The following is a 27,550-nucleotide window of genomic DNA, read 5'->3' as shown; positions in this document are numbered from 1 at the left end:
ATAAAACACATCTGTGATATTGCCATAATTTGAGCCAAATACAAACTGTAATTTTAATGACAAAATGCTTCTGTTGTTTAAAGCTTGCACAAAAACATGATTATGTCTGTTGTTCTGATCTCATCAAACTGGAGAATACTGATAGCCAACCCTGGACATATGCTTCTATTATTAAACCTAATCTATCTTCACATCAGTTGCACTCCTGTTGCATTGAGCATTTTAAAAATATAGATTCAGAATTATTTTGGACAGATTATGTTACAAGGGGAAATATTTAAAGCAGCACATAGGATTGGAGAAGGTTTTAAGTGAAAGTATTTAATTTCAAAATAAAACGTCTAGTGCAGACAGGACACATATCAGTGATGCTGCTTCTCTGATTTTTTTGTGAACAGGAATTTATGGCCGTTGTCTCCAATTTGGCATGGTGGGATATCAAGTTTCACAGAAAACAGGAAAATAAAGTCAGCTTATCCGTCCTTTATATCCCTTGCTAGACCTTTTTCCATACTAAAATATCTATGCCAAACTTACTGAAAGAACACTAAATAGGTTTGGAGGAAGCTTTAAGGAAAGATAGAGCCATTCTGAGATGTGCTTAAAAATAGGTTTTAAAAGTGTTTGTGTTTTTTGTATGTTTTTTTTTTTGTTTGTTTTTTAATGAAGAATTCAAACCTCATTCTTTTAATTTAGCAAAATACTAATGAGGATATGGTAAGTAGTTGGATTTTGCTGGGACTTGTAATAATAAAAAAATCTATCAAATTCATCTTTATAATGTGTTAATTATTTTAAAATCTGACTGAAAATTAAAATTGTTACAGCATTGTTAGAATATATTTTATTTTGTTGTTTGTAGTACTATAAATAAAATAAAACCTGTGTTATCTAGAAACTTTACTGCAAAGTGTTTTAGAATCATAGAATATCCTGAGTTGGAAGGGACAGACAAGGATCATCGAGTCCAACTCCTGGCTCCACAAAGGACCACCCAAAAATCAAACCATGTGTCTGAGGGCATTGTCCAAATGCTTCTTGAACTCTGGCAGGCTTGGTGCCATGATGTGGTAGTTTTACTCAGGTGAGCAGCTGAATTCCACCACGGCCACTCTCTCACTCCCCCTTCCTCTTTGAGGAGGGGGAGAAAATACGACACAAGGAGGTCAAGGGTTCAGATAAGGACGGGGATATCACTCAACAATTATCATAATGGACAAAACAGACTCAGCATAGGGAGATAGTAAGATTTATTGCCTATTACTAACAAGTTAGAGAAGTGAAAAAAAAGGGAAAGAAAACAAAAATGCCTTCCCCCCATCGACCCTCTTTCACCTCCTCCCCCTGAGCGGCACAGGGGAACAGAGGAATGGGGGCTGCGGTCAGTCTATAGTGTTTCATCTCTGCTGTTCCTTCACGGTCACTCTCTTCCCCTGTGTTGTGGGGTCCCTCCCACAGGATGCAGTCCTTGGTGAACTGATCCAGCGTGGGCTTCCCACAGGCAGCAGCTCTTCAAGAGCTGGGTCCGTACCACAGGGTCCATCCCTTAGGAGCAAACTGCTCCAACCTGGGTCCCCACGGGCAGCAGCTCCTGCCAGACCCCCTGCTCCTGTGTGGGCTCCGCTCCACAGGCTGCAGCTACGGCTCAGGGCCTGCTCATAAAGGGGTTCTCCACAGGCTGCAGCATCCGTCGGTGCAGGTCCACCTGCTCCACCATGGTCTCCTCCACAGGCTGCAGCATGGAACCCTACTCCACTGTGGGATCCATGGGCTGCAGGGGGACAGCCTGCTTCACCATGGTCCTCACCACAGGCTGCAGGGGACTTCTGCTCCATGCCTGGAGCACCTCCTGCCCTCCTTCTTCACTGACTTTGCTGTCTGCAAGGCTGTTCCTCACTCCTCTCACTCTCCCAGCTGCTGAGTAGCAGCATTTTTCTTCCCTGTCTTAAATATGCTCTCACAGAGGCGCAAATAACACTGCTTATTGGCTCGGCTCTGGCCGGCATTGGGGCTCTTATCTAACATGGGGCAGCTTCTGGATTCTTCTCACAGAAGCCACCCCTATGGCCCCCTGCTACCAAAACCTTGCCACTTAAACCCACTACACATGACCACTGCACTGGGGAGCCTGTTCCAGTGCCTGACCACCCTCTCAGTGAAGAACCTTTTCCTAACACCCAGCCTGACCCTCCCCTGTCCCAGCTCCATGCCATTCCCTCGGGTCCTGTCGCTGTCCCCAGAGAGCAGAGCTCAGCGCCTGCCCCTCCGCTCCCCTCGTGAGGGAGCCGCACGCTGCCATGAGGCCTCCCCTCAGCCGCCTCTGCTCTGGGCTGAACTAGCCAACAGACATCAGCTGCTCCTTATACATCTTGTCTTCTAGACCCTTCACTATCTTTGTAGCCCCTCTTTGGACACTCTAATAGCTTCATGTTCTTTATGTGCAGTCGTACCCCAAACTGCACATAGTAAGAGAATAACACAAGAGAGACGTAAGATATAACACAAGAAGTCTTATAAGGTAATGGTTATGCATGAGAAAATAAACACAAAAGAAAGCTTATATCCAATTCAACAGTAGGTTGTTCTGAAGGTCAAACAAAAGAAAACATATTTTTGCAGACAGTGTTTATTCTTGTGCTTCATTTTTCCTACATTATTTCTTCTTCTTCTGGCTGAAATGTATCTCTTTGGAGGCAGCTTGAGACCATCCTTTTGTTGATTACCAGATGGCTTTTTTACCTCACAGATGCAGGATCAGGGCTTATGACCACACCAGACTGGTTAGTGACCAACAAAAGTATCATTTCTAGCTTTGGTTATTTACTAATCTTAGGATCTGTAGAGTCTTCATACATAGGTTTACCTTTAATGAATTTAATTTAATTTGCTTAAATTGAGTGATATTTAGAAAAAGAAGGAAGAATCAAGAAATTAGCAAGAGACTTTTGGTTAGTCACATTTCCCCTTGTTCCTCTAGCCCAGGCTAGGAGACCTCTTTCTCTCAATACAAACGTGCTCACACTGCAGAATCCTTATCTTATTCTAGCGATACTCCTAATATAACTGATCTGAATAGGTTTATCTGCAAAAAAATCCCTTGGGCATTTTGCAGAGATGGATGTTTGCAAGTGCATCCTTAGAAATCCAGCTCCCATGAAGTGAAGTAGAAAAGTGAAGGCATAGAAACACACTAACAGCCCTTCTTTCTGAAGACCTGAAATGTCCATCTACTGGGTATTTATTCTGGAAGATGAAACAATCTCTGCTCCAGGGACAAAGGAGAACACCCAGCATTAGTCTGGACTCTGTGGGCCACTAACCTATTGCATGGCAATGGCCTTTGGCATTTTTTGCCTGGGCTGAGGACACAATGTTGTGTAACCACCAAAGGGAAGACAAGGCAGTCCTGGTGGTTCCTGAAGATCTTTTCCTGAAGATACCCCAGTACAGAATAGTTTTGAGGTAAACAGAATTCTAGCTGAATTAAGACTTAAAACATTTAAGTAAAATGTATTTATGGTGATAACTGCCATGGTGATAGGGATTAAAAGCTGGAGGAGACTGCAGACAGGCAATGCGATCTCTGGAAATACTTTATGGAAATACTTTTTAAAAGCTTGGAGAAGACCCTGCACAACCTAATGTAATATCACAGCTTGCCCTGCGCTGAGTGAGGTATCATACTTGATGGCATCCTAGGGTTCTTCCAAATTTCTTTGATTTTTGTATTTGGTTCTAGTGGGCCCTTGAATTCCAGAGAAATCTTAGATGAGTATGTGAAGGGAATTACACAGATGGGTCCGGTCTCAGGACTAGCATTCCCTTGTACACCAAGATGACAATGTCTATGTTTGATGAAGACTTCAGTAACTACTAACTTAGAAACTACTATAAAGCCATAAAAAATATTTTTATGCTATTATTAGCTCGGCTTTCATAACTGATTAATTGTCTGTTAGTAATTCTTTGTTTAATCTTTGCTTTTGAGGGCAAACAATACAGAATTAACAAAATTTAGAAGATTCAAGAATTTAAGTAGTAACAAAATTTCAGTTAGCTTCACAAAGGATCACACAGTGAGAATTGTTTCTCAGTACCCTTTAATAAGTACAGTGCTAGACTCTCTGATATAAATCTCCTTATTTGCACCTAGCATGGATGAATGTTTTTTGCTTATGAGCTGATTGGTCTTTGCCAGAGTAATGAAACAGTTGTATTTCTTTTCCTGAAAGGGGGATGGATAATGATGTAGAATTTTAATATATTTCTTTCTTTCTTTTTTTTTTTTTTACTTATTTTTTTACACCTATATATTCTCAAATAAAATTAGAATATATATATATATATGTGTATTTCTTGTATTTTCCTATGACTCAGATGTTCAAATGTGATGACTATTTCTGAAGTCAGTATATATCATTTTCCGCTTAAGATGCAGAGAGGATCTGGGAGATAAGTATTCATAAATGGATTTTTCATTTCTTTTATTTGAAATCCTGATAGGCTTTTGTCTTTTTGACAGGCTTGTTAATGGCTTTCTGGGTGCTAAAAAAATAATAATAAAAAAATCTAACTTTTAATATCATCCATACTTACTGAAGGTTGCCATAATCTGCAGTTTTTCTGCCTGGAATGTGCTGTGCTTATCATAATAGCACTGTGATATTTAAGAATGTTATCCTTGCCAACTAGTGGATGAGCCTTGCTAAAAATGGTTTCTTTGTTTTGCTGACATGAAAGAAAAAGGGAGGAAATCGCAAGAGACTGGGAAAGGATTGGTGGAGTCTGGTGAGGGAGAACATGATTCAATAACTTGTTATTTTAAGAAGATCTCCTTTGCTGCTGCAATGTGTGTCTTGGAGGAAGGTAGAGAGCAGTATATCTTAATCTGAATGTGTTGCTAAAGTACACAGTTAAAGCAGCCTGGAAAGAAGGGTGGCAAACTGCAAGAGAAGCACAGGCAAGAGAGGAAAGTTTCCCCTTCTCCTCTGAGGAAGGCACTGGGGGACAGGGAGAAGGCACCCTCCCTTGTCTCCCTTTACTGTAACTATGTCTTTCTGTCCATGAAGACAAGAAATCACAATATTTGTTGTATTCTCTCTCTCTCTACATATCAAGACACTGAGCATAGTAGTAATTTAATCTAATTAGTTGCCTGAAAGTTCCCATTTTAATCAAAGTAAGTTATTACTTATTATCAATGATTGAGAAAGCCTAGAGGAATGAGAGAGAGGGACCTCCGTAGTGCAATCATTCCGATCCTCTAGGGACCAATTCAGACCACAAAGCACAAACATCTCTCTTAGAATGGGATGAATAGCTCTCCAGAGATGCACCTCATTCTGTTCATTGACTGTAAGGGAAGCTGCAAACACCTAGCAATGATGAGAGAGAGGCACGGGATGCCTAGACAGATTTATGCAAAATTAATTCACTTCTGAATTTCTCATATTATTGACACTGCCAGGAAAAGCCATGATAATGAAATTGAACAATTCTATTACTCTAATTAAAAGTTAAAGAAGAAATTTTCTCTCACAATACTACTCATAAAGGTGAGAACATGATATGGAATATCATTTGTCTAAAAAAGTACAAATAATGTATAATTTTAATAACTGCTAAGGTAAGAATGTCAATTTGAAGTACAAAAATGTTTGTACACTGATCTTCACTAGAGTTATTTTTTTTTTTATTTCTCTTTGCTTCAGCTTTCTTTTACTTAAAAGGAAGTATTTAGATATCTAGAAGCAGAAGAAGTATCAAGAGGAGCAACAGATGTTATCAAAGATGCGGAATAGTTTACATACTAAAAGAGATTAAAATGACTAAGTACTCTCCAACTTAAGGCACAAATAATGACAGACATGGAAAAGTGAAAAGGTAGTAATTATACATTGCTTCCTGTGGTGAAAGAACTCAGAGGAATAGAACAAAATCCCTTGGCAAATATCTGAAACAGAAAAAGGGAATATTGCTTATTTACATCTTGTTTGAAACTGTAGTCATTTGCTGTAGTCCTGTCACCACAACATGATGTTGTGGGTGACAGAAGTTTATATAGATTCAGGAGGTATTTAGATCTATAAAAGTCTGTCAAAATAGTCTCTTCCACAGCAAGTCCCTGAAGGGCTCATTGCCAAAAGCTTTCATAGCATTTCAGGCAACATAACACAATGTGTTTGTCCTGTTGATATGTACTTTCTTAAGACACTTACAGAGAAAAGTTGCTCAGCTAATTAAACCTTTACTTGGTTTGATTCAGAATAATTTCACAGCTGACCCTGTGAAATATTCCAGATATCTGTGAAACATTCTAGAACATCACATGTAAAGGGCCATAACTTTTTGAGTATAGTTATAGTTACAAACTTAATCTACTGTGTTTATTTACCAAGGCCGAGGAACCTTTTAAAAACAAGTCATGTTCCACTGGTATCAGGCAATTTACTGTGGCCTGCAGTGAAGTAATATCACTGTTTTCTCTGTATTTTGCATTATTTTTAAAATCATACTCGGAAGATTGAGGAGCTGGACTCGGTGATCCTTGTGGGTCTCTTCCAACTAGGGATATTCTATGATTCTAAGATTCTGCAGTTTCTTTGAAATCAGGCAACACACATACACTTGAAGACAGTACCTTCACTGGCTTTTTTGTCATATGTGTTTATTATTCCTTACTGTTTTATTTTTAAAAAATAATAATATCAGTTCATCTCCCTGCTAACATTCCGCTAAAGACTTACTTTTGACAACTATGCTACTACCATGCTGAAAGCGTGGTGATATACTAATGCCTGACTATGAACTCATGACACCAAAAAAAAAAAAAAAAGACAACTCATTTCTTGGTTTCCAATATACTCCTAAAGTGGAAAGAAAATCCTAGAAGATAATACTGTAATGGATAGGACTTGTAAAACTCCTGTCTTGGTCTTTCACAGCTCTCATTGAAATCAAGTTTCCTTCAACTTCAAATTAGGCATCAGTAAATCAATACTAAATATTTTTATATTGCATGATGTGTAGGATCTCCAGCAATAGTGACAGACTACAGCTAATTATCATTCCAAAACTCCTTTGGGGCCACGACCAATTTCTTTTATGCTATTTATTATGTTCAGGGCATCCTTTCCACCACTGTAACAGTACTGAAAGTAATAATTTTTCAATATGGCAGTTCAGAAAAGATTGGTTGTTTTTCTCCTATAAATGAATAATTGAAATCCGTAGATCTTCTTGCTGATTTCACAAGCTCCTGTTTTATGTAGATGTGAGCCTGAACTAAATATATATATATATCCTTAAAAGATGAAAATAATAAATAAATGAAAAAGAAAATGAAAATAATAAAAAGTAAAACTGTAGTCTCTTCCGTGTTGATGCCAGAAAAAAAAAAATTCCCTTAGAGCTCTCATTTTAACTAGTGGCAATTACTACAACATAACAGACACCACTGTAAAACATATTAGTGAATTCAAATGCAAGTATCTGCTATATTGATATCTGCAGTTCTGTCTGAATTAATCATTCCAAACTCTCTTTACAGAGGCTAGAGACTTGTCATGTCAGAGCTTGACTCATAGGCATCCAAATCAGATGTTTTGACTCCAAATGTTTCTACCCTCCCTTTTCTCCAAAGAGAGTCTCGCATGGATCAGAATTTTTTTCTGTGGTCATTCAAAGTCAGGTGATATGATTCTCATTACGTTAATTTTTGAAATACAACAGTTACATGGTAATGAACAAACATCCAGATTTCAGCTGCTATGCATACTTAGAAGTATTTGTTTATTTGGTATGAGTGTTAGAGGTGAATGCTTTAAGTACAAGTTACTAGATGCTTAGTGCACATCAAGTCCTTTGTTTGTGATACTGGAAAATCTTTTCATCCTTCTTCTTAGTCTGGAGCTCTCACAAATTTTGGGTATCATTACTAAGAACACATCCATTTTTGAAACAATCTCTTCCTTGTGTAACTTGCAGAAAGAATGTTCTTTATTGACCAGGGAAGATTTTAATGACTGAAAAGTTGATCTGTAGTTTTGGTTTGTATAAAACACAGAAAAGACTAGAATCTACTCAGTCCTTCCAAAATATTGAGACGTGGGAAGAAATCAATAAATCTCAGATATTTCATTTGGTCAGGTAACCATACCAGGATCACACTTACTGTTCCTGTAAAGCGTATGCTAACCTCTAAGACATTTCTGTGAACCTTTTGACTGCTCCTTTTTTTTAACATGGTTATAATCAGAACAAATTGATTTTGTTTCTCAGATTGCTAAAATCCTCCCAACACTTTCTTCAGCACCAGTGCTGAATAAATCATTGTAATGTTCCCCTGAAGTGAATTGAAAATTAATTTACACAGCTAAGATGATCCTCCTAATAACAGGGTACATGGAATGGGGAAATTGGAAATCATTATCCAGCAAACATTATCTGCATTATTTTTGTAGCTGTTTTAGATTGCATTGTAATAGAAAATTAGGAGACTGGCTGTGAAGAAGTTTAAGAGGGTCCCCTGAAGAGCTTCTGCTTTAAAATTGATTCTTTAAGAAAGCATTAAAAAGCTATTGGAATTGATTGCCTGCTAATATAAAGGAAAAACTCTTTGCCACCATTTGTGTTGAAAAAGAGCGTCTTCATTCATGCATGTTATTAAAACTACTGGCCTGAAAGCCCCTGTAGAAAGATAAAGGATATGGATGGGATATTAAAACAGCAATCTTTACTTTATCTGGGATTTAAAGTTAATATGTCGCTTTTATTAATTCGGCAGGAACCATTAGTTAGCTTGTCAAATAAGGGATTTACAATTAAAATGCTATAGAACAGAGGTGTCTTTAGTAAACAGTGAACCAGGAATTCTTCATTAATCTTCCAAGCATGAGGTATACCCCTGTAAAGCATAAATCCTGAATTTAGTTTTCTTTATTTACTGGTTTGCTCTGCAGCAGCAATAAAAGTCAGTGATAACACCCCTGATTAGCTCCAGCAACTTCCACTGATGTGGGGTAATGGTGAATCAGTTCTTAACCAGCAACAAAGTGGGATCCACCATAACTTGTTTACAAAGATTCAATTGAGTGAGCTTTGGAAGATGTCACTGTATACAACAGGTTTATAATATATTAAACATATGTGGAAATAGAATTTCCTTTCCTGACTTTGAGCTGTTAAATGCTTTTCAAGGTTTTATGATTTCTAACACATTTTGAAGACATTTCCCTTGTCTCTTTCAATTTGGGATAACAGCAAACATTAAAAGGCAATGAATATCAAGGAGGAAAAATGTAAATAATGATCCGTAAGAAAAAAAAATGACATGAGCCTTAATGCCGCCATTTACACAAGTGCATTCTTCAGTTTTGCTTTCATTTTTCTAAATTAAGAGACTATATATGAGGGAACACCGTCTTAGGAACTTTGCCCAACACAACAATCAAGGTGAAATCTGTTCAGGTAGGTAAAGTCACAAAGAAATGCAAGTTGATGAAATTTTATTTTAATTTCAGATAAGTAGAGAAAAAGAATAGAAACAGAAGAGTGACAAAACAGATTAGAAGCCAATATGGAAATTAAAGAAGTAGCCCTATCAGAAAATTGACAAGTCTGACACAGAAGAAGGGCACCTAGCTGATAATAGGAGTTAATGCTTATTTATTTGGGATTTAAAATGTCAAACAGTAGGGAAATAGTTTCAGAAAATGAAAAAAAAAAATGTTGGTAGAAAACAGGGATGAATTAAATATAAGGGGGGAGCAAATAAATAATTAATAGGGATGTTTCTTAATGATCAGGACAAGATTACAAGAACAGTAACTATTTTTCCAACATTTTATAGCTTTATGATTGGAAGAAAGTTTGTTTTGTAACTCACTCTATGTACCAGCACTAGTTTGGGGGCTGAGTAAAGCTGAAGAGGGAAATGGAAAGACTGCAAAGAATTAAAAGTGAAGTTTCTGTAATCCGAGATAACATTCTTAGGAATTTCTGGTTCAACCTTAATGTCTATCAAGTCTGGTGCCTTGAAAATAAGATGTAATGCAAACCTACAAGGACTTTAAATGTGCCTCAGAATTCAATAGATATATTTATTTATTTATTTATTTTAGACAAACAGCAAGAATTCGTGTCCCCAGGAAAATTCTCAAATTTTGGTCTTTGGCTTTGATTATCGGCCTAGAATCTTCACATACCTTTACATTAAATAGTATGTTCTGAAACATTTAATAAAGGGTGATTGAAGTGATGAACTCAATATGATAAAGTTTACGTGTCACAATAAAATTGACTTTGTTGAAATGACAGATAATGATACTTATTAAAACAGACAAAAAATCATAAACTCCATGAAACACTAATTTTTTCACACCAAGCTTTCCTAGCAGAAAGTACAGCTATACCAATAAATGTTTCACCACTTCTAGTAATTACAACATTTTTGTGTGCTTATATCTCTTGGAATGTAAATCTTTTGGAAAATATGTAATATATAAGACTTTAAAAAGTCTGTGAGTTTGTTGTTGTTGTTTTTTTTTTTCCTAATGAAAAAAGATGTCAAAACTTAGGTGGATGTGCTGGAAACCGTAAATATATATATATATATTTGCAAGGAAGAAACTTTTATTCCTGGGTGATGGACTTATATTAACAAGATTAACAAAAAGGCATATATACAACTCTGAACATACTTACTCATCTTAGTAGTCTTTCTAAAAGTGTTGCAACTGTCAATGACTGAAGGATTTAACTGCTTGTACCTATTGTTAATAGCCTGACTTTCATTGACACATTACCTGCGGGCTTCCCCTTGAGGTGTGTTTACCATCTAGTACTTTGGAGGAGGAGGAAGAAAAAACACCAGAAGTCTTCTGAGAGCAACCAAAGAAAGAGGAAAAAACAGTTATGAATTTCCTAGACAGATATTTATGAATGAGAGTCTTAATATGTTTTTTTCTTAAAACAAAGAAAAAACAAAATAAAAAAAGCATAACCTTTTACATTTTGTGTTTTAAACTCTGTTGTAAAGTATCTGATAATTTCAAAGTTTTGTTTTATCTACATGTGAAGATTGTAGATAAGATCACAAAGAGGCAGACAGCTACATGAACAAGTTGTCACAGGGTAAGCTGGGATGTAGATTTATAGCATTTTTGCTACCCTTTAACAATAGTCAGAGTGCTTCTTCTCACTCTGCAAAAAAAGTGAGAAAACTTAGGCCTGACTGAAGAAGCAAACCGTCTACATTTACCACATCAGAACAGGTCATTATTACAGAGTAGCTGATATCATAAATCTAAACTGTAACTTACACCTCATTAAGCTGTTCAAAGACCGGGAGTCCTGTATGATAAGCATTGTACAAACACACAGGACTAAATATTCTTTGTCAAAAAGAACAAAGAAAACAAACTATGGGTTTAGAAACAGTGATCTGAATCATAGAAATCAGATGACTTGTTCAAGGACATATGTAAAGACTTGAAGTTGCAGATCTGGGATTTGAATATTTATCTTTGAAATTCCAGTCATAATACCATCCTTCTTAACTTCAGATATACAAATCCTCTTCTGCAATCAGAGTGTTTATATGAAATTTACCTGTGTTCTTTCACTTTGGAAATTGTTGTAATTCACTGAAGTCACATCCCTACTTAAGTTTGGATAAAGAAATGTTGTATAAGAACAGTTTATGTCAGAAAAATGTTGAAGGGATTGGGAGCACAAGTAGTGTTCTCCTTCATCCTCCTTGCAGGTGATGGGGACCCAAGAAGGAGACGAACAGACCAAGTGAACAATTGGCTGCATAGCTGATGCCATTCTCAAGGTTTTGGGTTCTATAATCTGGACTTTTGAGAGACCAGGCATTGTTACACTGGATAGGGTGCACCTGACCATCTCTAGAGGTGTTCAAGACCATGTTGGTTGGGGCCCTAGGCAACCTGATCTACTGTGTGGCATTTCCGCTCGTGGCAGGCAGTTGGAACTAGATGATCTTTAAGGTCTCTTCCAACCCAAACCATTCTCTGAATCTACGAACACATTCAGCATGGTCACTGAAGGATCACTGCAGCAAAATTGAGGGATGTTTTCTTGTCCTGCTGCTCCAGGAATTCTAGGCTGTCCCTGCACTGTCAACTTCTTTGCCATGTCCCACAAGGACAACTTACATGAAGAACTGCTTGGAAATGGGAAGTTTTGGGGCTACTTGTATGTATGTAAAACAATAATTCTCACTTTCTCAGCTGTTATCCATAATGGTGCATGCTGAAGTGGTTGAACAAGAAGGTTTGCTTTCCCTTGTGACCCTGAAACAGATGCTACACTGAGAAAAAAGCTGGTCAGCCAGCTTTTTGGGTTATACCTACAGACTTACCTAGAACTATAGCAGGTTATTCACAGTACTGCACAAGGCATGCCCTTCTCTCCTCCCTCTGCTCCAACATCAGCACCCAATACTGCTTTGGCCTCTTTGAGCCATGCCTCCTGGGCAACAAGAACAGCAGGGAGTAAAGCTTACTGTGTCTGCACCCACTTGGAACCCTTTGCTGAGGAGGAGTCAGAACGTCCACCCAATCTTGTCTCCTAACCTTTGTTCTCACTCTTACATGCGTGATTGGTTAGTACTTTGGAGAGCTGTGCCAAAATAATTAACTGCAATGAGTTATCAAAAAAAGCAAACCATCAAAACCAAAATCGTGCCCACTGATCATGATGCATGAGGTTTTGGAGGTGTTCTCTTATTTTGGAGGCTGTTTTAAGATGGACTGATGCATACATATACAGCATGTGTATTATTCTATTGCATGTTGGAGAAAAAACTACTGTAAAATCTAAATAATTCCCTTTAACAAAACCTACATCAAATTATTTTTATCACAAAGATATGCGATGCACTGTTGTTATGGCATGGATTATGAAATAAATTCTATGGATTTCTTCTCTCTCTCTTCTTTTTTTTTTTTTTTTCCTGTGTCATATTATTCACATGGCTTCCTCAATTTGGAGATAGATCATGGTCTTCCTAAATTATATTAAGAAGTCATCACTCTATTTTTCTCCTCTTCTGCTTAGTGTGTTTCAGCATCCTTCTTGATGGCAGCCTTTATTGAAAACTTGCATCAGAGCTTCATTTCAGGCATATATTGGACATTCAACCATTTGCATGGCAATTACAAAGCAAATCAGTACCCCCTTGTAATTAAAATAATAACACAGTACTGCCTCTTGTTAGTTCCTAATGTCTATCTCTCTTTTGCTCATTTTTGCCCCTTCGTTTACCACAGTGAACAGCTGTGGTCACATATATGGTACACCTGGCAGCTTCAAATGTCCAGATGCCAAGCTTATCTTTCCAGTATTGGCACTCATTTGTGAATTTAGCTTTCATCTGAAATATAGGGAATTTGCCTAGAAAAAATGTTCCAAGTGACAATTGTAAGGAGAGGGGAGATGCTTAGCAGGAATAATTTACCTTCTGTTTGAAATTTATTTTGAGTGGTCACAGTTATAATTAAAAGGGCAAGTGAATTATGGGACTAAAGGAATCTTTACCTATTTAGAATTCATTAATGAAGGCTTTAATAGTTAATATTGAACATTTAGTTAGATCTTCAAACTGACTTTTTGCATACACCTCCCTTGGCAAATGGTAAGGCCCCTGATCTTATTTCCAATTATAGTTAATAGACAGGAGTAGGTTAGAAGGTAATAAGATCTGCTTTTCTGGAGCATTCTATACTATTGAAAAGTGCCAGAAGGTACCCTCATGACACCTTCACAAGACATACTGTATCATTTTCCCCCCCATTTGCTGCAAAATAAATTGAGAACCAAAGAGGTTAAACTACTTGCCCACGGATACATACAAAGCTTGGGTCACAGCCAGGGTAAGAATACAAACTTCCTTACTCACAACCTATGTTTTGCCACAGGACCATTCAACACTTGATAAACATAAGACTTCTAACTCAGTCATAAAGGAAATACTGCAGTAAAGTTATTTTTTTAATGATTTTTTTGTTTGTTTGTTTGCTTGTTTTTCCACACCTCATAGTATGAACAAGGAAGCTCTTGAGCCAAAGAAATGACAGTGTTTGGTAAGGAAGGGATCCGAACCTTAAATGCTTCTGAAATTCTTCATCTCTGGGACTATCAGGTAATGTCCATTTATAGACCCTATAAAATTATCTATAGTGGATGATTAAAGAATTGAAGAATTCATAAACTCCAAGGGTAGAGTTCATGCTCTGTATAATGGCAATCAAAATTGCTGCCTGAATTGTTGCAAAAGTATATCATTAAGTCTAATAACATTACTGTCCTTTTTCTTTTTTTCTCTGCTCTACCTACCTCTGGTATTTTCTTTCAAGAAACCATAATAATTTAGTTAATTTACTCCTTTACCCAAATTATATAAAGTCCTCTCAGTAAGCTATGTTTTTGCATCCTTCTTCTCTGGGTAGAGAGGTCATATATATGACAGATTAAGGAAGGACTAGTGTTTTCCATACCTTATATGATAAACTGGTCTCCAGGCAGTCTCAAAATCAGTGAGATATGAAAGGACACAACAGGTTGATCTCTGTCTCATTCCTACCTCTTACAAAGGCTTGTACAAAGCAGTATGGAAAGGGTGAGTTTGCAACAAGACACCTCACAGACATTTAAAAAATGCTACTATTTGTAACTAAACAAATTGCAAAGAAGTCCAAATCAGATGACTTCAAACTGAAGGCCCCCTGAAGGAACACGGAGCAAACTAAAATATTTGGCTAACAGAAGACAGTACTGATTCTAAATACACATAAAAGAATTTACTGATTTTGTGCTAGGGATGGTAATGAGATGTTGAACTTTGCAGTGAGCCTTTTAAATGTGAAACTTTGGTATAAGAAAAAAGCTTACATTAAAACCAGAAACCACTAATAGCTATAAAACTAATTAAAGAAATTATAAAAAGGGAAGGGAAGGGAAGCGAAGGGAAGGGAAGGGAAGAATAGCTGAAAATACTGAAATATGCATTCCATTAAAGAATCAGTTCTGGGCGTATCTAATATTTTCTATAGTGACATTGGTACAAAAAAAAACTCATTTTAACTGAATTTACTGATAGCACAAAGTTGGGAAGCATCTCCAATGCAAGAGAGGTTTGAAAGACCTGATGACCTTGGGGATTTGAGTAACAGTAGTAGGATAAAATTCAATCATGCAAAGGGCAATGTCATACACTTGGGGGCTAATACTAAGAGCTTATGCTATGAGCTCAAAACATGAGAAAATGAAAGGATCTGCCTGTATGTAATGATTGTGAACCATAGTGATATATGTAAAATGAAGTAATTCATACTTCTATCAGGTGAGGTGTTTCCAGAAGGAGCCATAGCAGTTGAGTGGCTTTATGTGAAGCACTGCTGACCACTTTTGGAGAACTATCCGTGATTTAAGACTGCTCAGCAAAGAACAGGTAAAGAAAAAGGCTCTTCTACTGATCAGAGGACCATGAGTTCTAGAGAAAGAGTAAAACTGTATTTATCTTCTGTAATCTAATAAAACAGAGGCTAAAAGAATATTGAACTATGATCTATAAATACACAGGTTTGGAAACACCAGGGCAAGAGATGATCTATTTGAACTAAAAGATGGCATTGGCACAAGAACAAATGGGAAGAAACTGGTCATAAATAATTCTAGTGTGGAAATCAGAATGAGGTTTCTAGACATTAGAATATTCCATAGGATTCCATTAGGATATTCCATAATACCTTTCCAGAGGGCTTCTTGCATCCCACTCTCAATAAGCTTCTGGAAGGAATCATGAAGAATGACTGCTGCTGGCATCTAGGACCCAAAAGCTCAGGAGCTTTCAATCTAGATTAAGTGTCCATTCTTATTTTACTAAATAAAGAAAATCTGCAGCACCTGGATTTTTTGTCATGTCATGCCATAAAACCCAAGATGTTGAATCTCTATCTTTGGTCAATGGGTCAAACTGTGTATTGGATGAATTATTTAGAAAACAAATGCTTTGTTAAAGAAAAGATGACTAACTACAAGCTGTTTTATGAAACTGCCTCTTGATAATGGAAGGTCAAATCCTGTGTTGCCTTAACTACAAAAAAAAAAAAAAAATCTAATTATGTAAACTTCCTTCCCCCTTTAAAGTTTACTATAGAGTTGTGCCTGGGAAAGGATACTGCCTAAATCATTAGACTGTTGTTTATTTATTTGTACTGAGATTTATGTCAAAGCAAGACAGAAAAAACAAAAGCAAACAACAACAACAACAAAAACCACACTGAAATTCTTACTGTAATGAAGCTTGGTGTTTGACTTCCATTATAAACAATATGAACTAAAAATGCCTTGGGGCACTATACCTAGTGCATCTGGCATTCATACAGCAGATTACCAGCACTCTTACTGACCTTGGCAACTCTGCAGGGGACATACTGTATTTTCATTTAGCTGAGTTGATTTTTAAAATTTCTTGTCTATGCGCATCTATATCAGGGTGAAGCTCATCTCATCTCCGTCATTGTGCCGAAGGGATTCATCTGAACTTCATCATGCTTTCAGCAAAGCACATTTACAAAGGTGTGAAATCAGCTGGCAAGTGTATTTAAAAGCCCTCTGTTCCAAAACCCTCAGGCTCTTACACACACTTGTAGCCCATCACATTGAATGTACACACATTTGTGGGAATTATCTTTTGCATACTCTCAAGGGCTTACCAGATCAGAGGATGTAAATCTTAAGGGTCAAGCTTTCTCTAGCCTCTTCTGCAGTTGTGAAGAATAGCTGGATACAAGAAACTTTCTGGCTACTTGCATGTTCTATCTACAAATTGTCTCTACCACTTCACAGCAACTTTGAAATGTTGGCCACAGCCATCAGACTTGCTGGACGTTAATTAAAAAACAACTCACATGGAGGGTTCAGGAGAACAACTGTAGCACTGAAAAGGAAATGGAGGATCCACTCATTTTCTTTGCTTATCATTCCACTCCATAATCAGAAACCAAGTCTCCAAAAATTCCCAGTAGACTAGGAATCTCTGGGCCATCAAGTCTTAGAAACACTTTAAAACCAGTCTGGCTTGTGTTGCAATTCATTGCTTTCCTTGAAGTTATAATAGCGGTAGCTGCAGCAATATTCCTCATCATAATTTCTCCTCCTGTTAAGTTCTATTTATAAGAAGACTTTAGATAATAAAAATGCAAAGAACGAAAATGAGTTCTGGCAATCTATTTTGTGTGTTTACTTTCATCACAGTTTTCATTAAAAATGAAACTTAGTGGGTGCTTAGAATCCAAACTCTTTGAATTTTCTGAGAAATAAAACAACCCAGATCATGAATACTGTGTTAAATATGAATTAATTTATTTCTGTCTATATTATTGCATGTAGACATACTAATACATATGTAGATCATTATGTGTATATTAACCTTCAGAAAAAACTCTTAAAAGATCTGTTTCGCTACACAGTAAAATGAATATCTATCAAAATGTAGAGTGTTATTTGGACATAATGGAGTATATAACACTTTTTTTGAATGTAGCATTTGCCATTCCAAAAACAGATCTGGTAAAAGCACATACTGAGCTTCTGAGGAGCTTTATATCATGAACTTACAGAACAGAAGAGTCTTTTCTTTCATTGAATAAAGAGCATGTTAAGTCAGACATGGCTGTCTGAAATGCGTTCTAAAAATTAATATATATATATATATATATGCATTTTGAAGCTGAGAAACGTAACAATTTGCTGAGAAGCCTTTAGCAGGTAATGACTATTTATTTATTTATATATATGCGTATATATATATGTTCTTTCAAAATTGTTCATAGTTATTTTTATTGGGAGCAGAAATAACCAGAACTACCATACTGTAGCTTTGTTCTTGCAGTAGAAAACATACAAACCAACCCTCTCCCTCAGTCCCCACCATGCTAGCAAGAAAATAAGGTTTGCATTTATAACATAATTTTCAACAGGCAAAAACATTGATCAAAGTATTCTCTAAATCTAATTAACTAATTGTAATCAATAACAAGTCTCAGTATTTCACTCATTTAAGCAGGTTTTGTTCATTTGACATGTTTAATTTTGGCTGCCAAGCACAGAATGGGCTTTCTAGTCATTTAATTACCTGAAATTATGAGTATCTTCTTGATAGAAAATGCCACAGTCATGGTTAGATAGTCAGGGCAGAATTCTTTTTTTTTTTTTTTTTAATATTGCTTCAGCTCCCAGTCCTCATCCTTTCTTCAAAAGCGTGATTAAGAGAGGAATCATAGGAACAAAATGGGCATGGGAAATGTGGAATGGCATGTGCAGTGTTCAGTCAGATCCTTGGCCATGAGTAGTGTGTGCAGCAATGTAATTTAGAGTATCCTTAAAAGGTTCTTAAATTATTGGGTGGATTTTCTTGACTGAATGGGAATTGTAAAAGCATAGAGAAATGGCTGAAAGGCACCCTCTGCACCAACATTTCTCTAGGTACTGTGAAAGAGTGAATTCTCTGCTGACACCAGTGTAAGTATGCAAAATATCAAATTTCTGATATACTAAAAGCTTGAAACAATGAATGCCATTTGTTTGTTTATTTGTTTTAACTCTTTATTACTTAATGGCAACCAACACAGGGCTGTTGGAAGAAAAAAGTATATTTCAGATCTTCTCTTGGAACACTATTTTCTGCTAACTTAGCAGGGCAAATGGCCTACTGCTCTGCTAGAACCAGTCCTGTTATGCTTTTTGACATGAAAAATTAGAGACTGGGTAGGCAAGGAGAATTGTCAAATATAGCAATGGCAGTTAGCATGGATATTAACATTTAAAGAGTGTTATGTGCCTACATAAGAAATGAGACATAGTTAGCTGTATCGTTGCTATTTCTATGTTGCAACAACTCCTTCAGGTCACACAGCAAGGCAGCACCTCATCTAAAATGCAAGAGGGAACAAGTAGACATTGTTTCCATTTATCTTGTTTCAAATTCCCTCTCAGCTCTTGGAAGTAAATTTATACAGTTTCATTTCTCTCTCCAACATATGAAATTTCAAGAATGCCAATTTATTTTTCATACATATTTTTGAGTGTATTCATGCTGAATGCTGGTTTTCATGTTTCTGCAAGTTCAGAGTGCTTGTCTCATGCAACTTGAGATATAATTAATCACACAGGAGTAGGATTATATGTTTAACACTTTGCCTGTCTTTTGAGAAAATCGAACTCTCCAGAGGCTGCTCTGTTTTCAGTTTAGGAATGTTTATAAGGAACTTTCCATTAGCAGAGATGTTCAAGCAGCTATACATAGCTTTACAGATTTTTATTGGTTTCACAACAAAGAAAAAAAATACAGACTTGGTTACTCTAATGAGATAGAATAACTTGCTTTAAAGAAGTTTTTGATGGGAAAAAAAAAGTGAATGAATGACTTTTCTAGATTCTCTTCATGGCTCAGAAATGTTTTAATTCAATATGACTGATACATGATATACACTCACACCAGGGATACAAAAGAAAAATCAACTAAAGAATATTAGGAAAAAAGAATCTGCCATTGAATCCCTTGGAGATTAATTCTGTCTTCTGTAGAAAACCCAAGCGTCAGATATTGCTCAAAGGAAGACCTACAGCAAATAAGGGTGAAAATACCTTTCAATACTATGCTGTGTTAGGCGCTCTGCATGGGATTCATCTGACCAAATGTATATTTCTATGTCTGAGTGAGGTTTTCTTTATAATTTCTGCATAGAAATAGGCATTTATATGCTTAGATTTCTCTCATCATGAACTAAACATCTACATCTGGTCAGATGAATCATGCTATATCTCCCCACTGTGCTTCTCTTCCCCAGAAAGTTCAAGGTGACTAGCTCAGATATAGGTGTCCTTATTGTACTTTCTGACTTTTAGGTGACAAGAATCCCACCCTAACAACATTAGTGACAACTACATCTGCACCTGCTTACCTTTTACCTTGATAGTTATCCAGCTATACCTTCTCAGGCAACTGTGAAAAACACTCCCTGACGGCAAACCTGAGCTGGGTATTATTGCTGTCCCACCTTGTAGTGTCCGATAAAGACTCTACAAGTCCATATGGGAGGAGTATTGATCCTACAGTACAGTAAGTACACAGTAAGATCAGAAGGAAATTCAGTAAAATGTATAAAGCTATAAAGCTATGAAGGCAAGGCAAAGGCAAGGCAAGAAAGGCAAAGCAGGGCAGGGCAGGGCAGGGCAGAGCAAGGCAAGGAACAATGCTTCAACTAAGTCAATCACTAATGGCTAAAAATTTGTTGTAAGGTGAAAAATCATAGATAATTTTAATGATGGTTGAAAACCATTGTCCTTCTCCATTGCACTCTGACCAGAAATCATCTCAAGTCTGACCTGTACAATCCTCCTGAGGGTGCTCTGAGCTTTCTCTCCTCACTATTTCTCTATAAAGATTAATTACACTTCTAATATTCTTTTTTGAACTCCATGTTCAAGCTGATACCTATTAGCCTTTTTTTTTATCATTTTATTCATTTTTTTTACTTCCCTCACAACCCACAAACTGATATTCTCTCAAATAATAAATTGACCTGTTTCTATTACTCAAATATAGGTGCTTCCTGATACTACTAAAGCAGCCCTCCGTCTTCTCTCCTGTTTTCAGTTGCACCTGGTCTGTGGACTATAAGTGAGAGGGAAAAGCACAGCTGTTCTTTTAGACACAATATGTACAACACCTTAGTCTCCTAAAGGAGTCACGCCTTTAGTCCGTTTCAATATGTATTACTCTGTGTTAAAAAAAATAATAATAAAATAATAATAATAATAATAATAAAGAAAACAGAAAAAAAAAAGAAGGAAAACAGAAGAAAAAGAAAAATTATAGCACATGTTGAAGAGTTCTAAATTCTGCTAGGGAAATGACATTCATTCATAAATACCATCTAGCAATTTCTATCAAAAATACTGTGAAAGGTACTTTTCATCATAATGATGGTAGCTAGAAAGAGAAGCGTGATCAACAGTTGCAAGTAGTTGATATGACTAGAAACAACAGTTGAGGGTAATCAAAATCAAACTTGTGCATGCTAAAGAAAGTATATTCTGAAAACTGTCTTGGGCTGGCCTTGCCCAGAGGAATAACAGAACATCAGAAGGGCCTCCAACTGAATATGCTGTCTCCAGCTGTTGCTCATACCAGATAACGGGGGGAGAGTAAGAACCAGTAATGTTGTTTCTCTTTACAATTGCCCTAGCCTTCAACATTTTTCATCTCAGAGCATTTCCTGATCCAGAGTGTGTGTGTTTATTGAGTAATCTTAAGTGAATATGCCTTCCAAGGATTTACCCAGTCTACCTTGAACCCATGCATCCACAATGCCCTTTGGTGAGGATCTCCTCAGGTTTGCTACCTAAAAATTAGGACAGCAGGGTAAGACCAGACACCACTAATGGAGACACACCTATATTTAAAATATTGCAAACCTATTGCACCTCCATATACATCTATTTATAAATTATTTATTTATACTGCAACAGTGTTTAAGTTACTCAGAATTTCCTATTACTGTCTCCAAATGGCATGTTCACATCAGTGGACATTCTGTAATGTTTGAGTCTACTGTTTTTGTATAGGGGTAATTCATATCATATTAAAGTAAATGTCACATGCTAATTAATTTACAAGGCTATCATACATGTGAGCCTTCTTGGTTTGTTTGTTCATTCCTATTTGTTGTTGTTTTTTGGGGGAGGGGGTATTTTGTTGTTGTTGTTGGTTTTGTTTGTATGTTTATTTGTTTGCCAGAATATCATAAGTGGAGGTTTAATTTTTTGCTGACTCATCCCATAAAATTTCTAACCCCATCCTGTCTGCAGACTCTTCAGTGTAGTGTTTCTTTCCCTTTGAAGAGAAACCATATTGTGTTCTATCAATTTGTAAGCTGCATGAAGGCAACCTACCAAATCAAAGTTTTAGGCCTGAACTTGACCCTTTTAGGTTGGCTTTCTAATTTGCTGTGAACATTTTTCATTTTGAATCTTTTACTTGTAAGAGAGTATATGGCCTATAAATCACTCTTCAGAAACATACACGACAGTATCCAAAAAGAGAGTAGAAAGCTTTGTGTTTGAATCTTAAAAGGAAACATTTTCAGATGGATTTTACTGGAGCTAGCAGAAGAAATGATAAATCTTTTTTTTTTTTTCCAGAAAGAATAACTTAATAAAGTTTTTGTTCGTTTGTTTGTTTGTTTTTTGAGAATCAGTAGAAACATAATACTCTGGTTTCCTAAATACATTGTAAATTATCAACAGCTTATGCCTTAATATTTTTCCCCTTGTGAAGATTTTTAAGTCTCAGATGCCTGGGTTTCAAGGACTAATGATATAGATAGTGTGAGAAAGAACACAGAGGCAATGTCTTTGCATCTTAATTATAGCAGCTCTCTTCTTTCCAGCATCAACCAAGCTATACTCAGAGTGTAGGGAGATAAATGTGGGAGCTGTAGGCTTGATGTCTAATATCTGCTACTGAAGATTTGGGATTTGATTTAGTGCCTCTGTTGGAAGGTTTGAAAAAAACAGGTCTTCCATCTTCTTTTAATAAATTCATTTTCAGACCTGCAATTTACCTTTTTGGCAGTTTTACGATTCAAAACAATAGGCCTTTTTTAGTTGTGTAATTTTTTTTGGCTGTTTCTGTTTTCTCGTTTTCTCTCTCATTTATAAGTAGAAAAGTGGTGTTCAGTAATTTACAGAATAGGGAAACAGGAACCATTCATAGGTCCCTAACTGCAAAAAAAAACTCCAGTATAATTCCTGATTGCAGCAAATGTTGGAAAAATATCTAACATTTTTTAATAGTGACAAACTGATACTTGCACATAACCAGGCTACATCATATTAACTCCATATACACTTTTTATACTGGAAATTCTGAAAAGCAACAAGTTCAGAAGAGACTCATTACAAATAGCTCTAAGAAGAAGGAAAAGAACTTTTTTTTCAAGGAGTGAAAGAATCCCAGAATAGAACAACCTTTGTTTTTATTCCCCAATAAAATAAAAATAAAATACATTGGTGTGGGATGGGGGGGGGGGGGGGGGGGTGCGGCGGGGAGGAGAAGTTTAAGTGGACAGAAAGAAGCTCTGGAGAACAGTGATCCTGATGATTCTGAGACCTGATAAACTCAGGAAACCAAAAGCTGGCCAAATTTTTGCAAGGCCACCAACAGACATAACAATGGTTGTATGATTCAGCCCACATTGAAGAAGGTGGTGGCTGCTATGGTTCCTAGAGGCCACTGATGCATGAGTACTGAGTAAACATTTTGGTTGTCCTCTTAGTTGTTGCTCCCATCATGCAGTTATGAGAGAGTATGTGTGATTTGTGTGAGGAAACAAGTAAATGCAGTATACGAACAGTTATCTGATATTAATAACAGATACATTCTTTGAATAACAAAAAATTAATAAATAGAAATTGTTCTTATGTCTTGAATATGATCCACCTCTCCCCAGTCAAGAACCTGCCGGGGAAAAGAGAGGAGACAAGTGCAGCCATCACCCCTCTGCATACATGCACTGCATCCTGACTGATGGTGTTACTGAGTAACACATGCATTATAATTGTATTTTCTTAAAGAACTGTACAATCTAACTCAGAAAATTAATGAGTGGCAGAACTGTTAGGTCAAAATCATCAGTTTCTCTATTGCATCAACCTTTGATACTTTGAACACATTGTTCTACCATTTTTTTAAAACAAATTTTAATTGCCTTTAGCTGTAAAGGAGGAATAAGATGTTCTGCATCCCATATAGGTAAATATAGGACTATGTAATCACTTCTGTCAACCAAAAGAAAACAAAGAACTACTGAGATTAACACAGTGACTCAGCTGTGTCTTATCAACTAACAAACAAACAAAAAAAATAACATCATAGTAAACCAGCCTTGTCTGCAACAAACAGAAGATATCCTGTGCTTCCGGTTCCATTTCTTTGCTAGGGAGAAGCTGCTGGCAATGTCTCTTGGTCAGAAATTAAACTCAGACTCAAGGTTCTTTCATGTCTTGCTGCACGTAGGCCTAGATAGGATCCCAGGATGTGAATGCTCCATGTCCACCTACTTGTGCTAATGACATCCCCTGTCATTAGTTGTGTAAACAGGATGATTTGGACTTCTATCTGAACAAGATTTGCAATTGGTGTTTATGTGGGTGTTTCTACAGGGAAAACATTTTCCATGTGTCAGATCCAGTAATGGCAAAAAGGCGGTGGTATGTTCTTATTCAGGTTGCTTAGGGGTCCATGAACAGAATGTGTTATTAGCTATAACATGGATTTGTTTCCTTTTAGATCCTTTTAGATGGTGGGAGGAATCCTGGAATGGTGTTGCACTTAGTATTTATCTAAAAAATAAAATTGCAACGTTACTCATATAATAAAACGTGTCTTCCCACTCTCAAGATTTACACAGAAGTTTACTATGTTATTAAAAGGGCAACACAATTGCTTTTTTATTTATAATTCTGTTAATCAACAGAATTAAAGAGATTCTGTTGTAGGAGTCAGCGTTGTATTCTTGTTCTTTTGATTCTTGCAGTTGACAAGCTTTTCAGTAAATGAGGGCAACTTTGCCCTTCCTATTTACATATTTGGTTAAGCCCAGTAAGAATGGAAGACAAAAAAAAAAAAAAAATTAACACAATATAAATAGGACAGCTAATGATCTAACCTCCACTCAGTACACATACATATCTCTGATTAACATTACTGAGATACAGACTCTAAGACTGAAGGATAGATCCCTTAGCTCAGAAGAGAGAATTACTCTTGCATCTGACTGTGTCCTTTTAAAAAATGACCCTTAAGTTTATCCCACAACAACTATTTTCCTTTTTACTGCATAATTGATATTATTCTAGTTTGAAGTACTGTCAGGAAAATAAAATCTTGTTATAAAATTCCCCACCGAATTTGAACCACGTGTTTAAAAAATCACTTGATATTAATTGCAAGATATGTGGAAATAAATTCTATGATACCCATGTGGACCATCTCACAGATGGCAAGGGAGCTATACAGATGTACAGGGAAGAGAGACCAATTCATGTTCCTTTATGCAACACCATACATGAATATTTTTGTAGAAAAGGAAAAGGAAAGAAAAGGAACTGGAAATGTTTTACCCCTTTGTTTTCTCAAATGTTATGATGACTAACAATCCACATATTTCCAGGTCTATATTCTACAGTGACAACAAAAATGTAAACATCTATATACAGATATGGGCTCCAGTAAAATATATATACATATCTTTCAGATACAGAATCAGATTACAGGTTATAGAATCTTACTTCTGTTCCAGTTTCCCACATTGTAGATGAGAGGAAACTTATCTTTGCAAGCCATTTACTGAAACAATCCTCAAACCTATTTCATTAACTCATGTTCCTCATATCAGCTGACAAGGAAAATACTCAAGGTTTTGCTTTCTCAGCTCTTTTGATCAGCAAAATATTATACCTCCCTCACAAATGTGCCATCATGCAGGGCTGCTTTCAAAACACTTTAAACAAGAAATGCTGGACTGGCAATTAAATTCAATCACTCTGTTTAACTAAAACATTCTGAACAAAAATCTTTTCCTTTTCCAAGTAAAATACAGAAGTATTTCTAACTTACTGCATACACTTGAATACCACCAGATTGTTTCTACCTACATATACCAAAGATGATCCATTGATTTGATCCCAGGTGCTGTAATTCACTTGAGTATATACAGTTCGATATCTCTAGTACTTCCCTGTGTGAAGTCTGTTATCTCTACAGTAAAAAATAGATGTGTTTAATCCTGATAGCGTGTGATTTTTCTGTAAAATTTACTGAGAATGGAAAGTAGTTAAATAATTGGTGTGTGGCCTAACAAGGGTAATGCTCTTAGTTACTTTTATAGAAAAATATCTACTGAGGTCAACTGGTGTGTTTGAGTTGGCTTCAGAGACTTTTATGGGTAAAAGGAATCATTCAATCTTCCACTCTGAACTCATTCATATTAAGTTTCATCTAATTAGTGAGTTCTCTAACTTGGTTCTAACTAAAGCATATCTTTCATGAAGACATCTGATTTTCATTTTATGACCTTAACTGTTGAAGAACTTCCATACATATGTTGTTCCAGATATTAAACTCTGTAAGAAAATAACATTTAGAAACTTGTGCTTTTACATGTTTTAAATTTGCTTCTGTCCAGTTTCTAGAAATAGGCTATTCTTTCTATCATTAATAAACTTTAGCCTTTTACCACCCACTATTTTGCTCAGAAGCTCTCTCATTGAAATCATTATTTTTCTGTTTCCTTTTAACAAACAGATGTGTATGACTTCTTAAAGATTTATCTAGTCCTAGGTAATTAAAAGTTATCTCAAACTAGTTAATCAGTTTCTCTAGTTTAGTAATCTGCCTATAGCAAACATAGAGTATAATCTCATTCTTTTTCTTCTACAATTTTTGGCTTATATTAGCATAAATAGAAACAAGAAGACTGGTTTCCAACAGTCTGGTTTAAGTCATAGGTAGATGTAAAATTATCTAAAGATTTCCTAAATCTAGCTCAGAGTTTCTTTGTCTATTGTCCTAACATTGATTTTGTCTTTTTACTGTAACATCACCCTGGACAGGTTCTTTTCTGGACTATAACCAGTTCTCAGAATCATTGCTTTCCAGATTTGCGGTCCCCCATTCTGTAATAACGGTCATATTCTTCAGCTTTAGATGTATGACCTAGATCTAAGAAAATATGATTCTGTGTTATACTACTGCTTTGTTTTTCAGGCATTTTCTACTGACCTTCAGCTATGCTTCACCTTCAGTTAATAACAAACTTCTGTACAGGATGCTAGCATGACGCTAATACTTAAAGCTACCTCATTTTAACTCCGCACAAAGTTATATAGATACTAAGGGCTAGTGACTGGCACTGCTGAGTTTCAAGCTTGCAAGCTTGTATGTTTGAGTGAAAAGAGTAGGAAGTGCAGCGCTAGAAGATATATTACATCATTCTCAAATGCAACTGTGCCAACAGCAGCAGCTGGGAAGAGTATGGGTTTCTAATTACAGATTGCATCAATCTCTGTGAACAGAAGCAAATCTCCTTCCTAGGTTTCAGAGTTGCAGCTTGTTTGGAGAGACATAATGAGTTAGGATTAAATGTTCACTTACAATAGGATGACATTATAGGTTGTAAGCAGATGTTGCATGTTAGAGCTCTAATGATATATATTTCAGTGCACCAAATTTTTGAACTTCTAAATTAAGTCTTTATTAACCTAACTGTAAGCATAAGAACTCCTGGCTTTATTTTGAGATGCAAAATTTGTCTTGCATGTTAGGTAAGACCTTAAACCATCTAGAAACATCTTCAAACAAATACTGGATGGAAGGTTTCCACACAAGAATAAACCAATAAATATTGAATGTGAAGAGAAACTGTGAAATTACAATAGTACAAGTCAAAGTTTACCA

At 36.4% G+C, this 27,550-nt stretch overlaps 2 long non-coding RNA genes across 2 annotated transcripts in view; both read right to left on the bottom strand.

The window, feature by feature from the left end:
• LOC310897698 overlaps positions 1–27,550 on the bottom strand; it is an 852,780-nt gene that overhangs the window by 15,214 nt on the left and 810,016 nt on the right. The gene's annotated exons all lie outside the window — the stretch shown is intronic.
• On the bottom strand, positions 8,133–23,059 carry LOC310896442. Its single transcript, XR_014581492.1, has 3 exons — positions 15,774–23,059; positions 10,806–10,880; positions 8,133–8,905 (listed from the first exon to the last, which is right to left on the bottom strand). It is a non-coding gene; the product is annotated as an uncharacterized lncRNA (long non-coding RNA).

This window comes from Anser anser, assembly GCF_964211835.1.
Source record: "Anser anser genome assembly, chromosome: 3".
Classification (NCBI taxonomy): domain Eukaryota; kingdom Metazoa; phylum Chordata; class Aves; order Anseriformes; family Anatidae; genus Anser; species Anser anser.
This window is presented reverse-complemented; position numbering and strand designations above follow the sequence as displayed.